Below are 1,143 nucleotides of genomic sequence, written 5' to 3' on the forward strand. Positions count from 1 at the left end.
ACTACCACTGAAATAGACTTTTAGACTTTTGGCTTTGCTGTTTACACACATCTGCTCTCTGAAGACTTTGCTTCTGAAACTATCACAGACAAGATGTAATGCATTGACTTTGCATCTCCCTTTTCTGGACATATCAAACCCCACCAAACAGGGATTAGAGACTTCTTTTTTTGCACTAACAGCTGAAAATATTAGTGGGGACAAAGTCTGATGTTTGCATTTTTAAACGCATTCACTCTACAACTCCTTTTGCAATGTCTCCTGGAGCAACCTTCATTCACTTCATACAAACTGGAAATTAACCATTAGATCATTGAAAATAACAAACTTCTTCAGCAAAGCAGTGATCACCAATGGAAAGATTCCTCTTGTTTTACCATCCACCCCCAAAATAATGTAGCAAGGGAAAACTTCAGTTCTCATAACTTAAACCAATGGAGATTGAAGGAGTTTGTTGACTTGTTAATAACACATAACTCACCAGCAGTACATTTGGGATCAATATCAGTGATATAACAGACAAACCACGTCTCCCACAAAAGAAAGGTCACTCCACAAGCCCCGTTACGCATACCCTGGGTGTGGTTCCACACTGGCTGCACCCCATACTGTCACGGAACCCACTGAGCACAGGCTCCATGGGGCAAAATTTGGGGACGATGTTCTGTTTGATGTAGGTGGAGGCTGCAACACTGGCAGAGCAGCTTCTGGCAGTGTCACACCAGGTTTGACTATTGCTCATTACACTTCAAGCTGTCCCCCCCACCCTGCTACCAATTTTCATGCTTCTTTCATACTTCTTTTCAGGCTGATTCCTTCTTTGTTTCAAAGCTCTCTTTGGAGTTCCCTGGCTATTGTTTAATCCACTAATGGTCTCTCTTCCCCTTTAACACCATCAATTTAAGGCTGATGGTCACCTTCATCTTTGACATGATCAGTTAGCATGACCAAATGTCAGTTTTGTGTATTCAGTCCACACACAGAGACACTATTTACACTCACGCTCTTGCGTTATCAGGTGTTGTTATTCAGGCCATTTGCCAAGGGTGGGCTGCGCAAGCGCCCCCGCAGTTATTTTTAAGTGTTGTGAATATTAATCTCTTCCATGATTATTTTTTATTGTTTAATGTAGTTTGTATTTTA

Source organism: Antrostomus carolinensis, unplaced genomic scaffold (assembly GCF_000700745.2).
Source record: "Antrostomus carolinensis isolate BGI_N321 unplaced genomic scaffold, ASM70074v2 scaffold14474, whole genome shotgun sequence".
NCBI classification, from domain to species: Eukaryota; Metazoa; Chordata; class Aves; order Caprimulgiformes; family Caprimulgidae; genus Antrostomus; species Antrostomus carolinensis.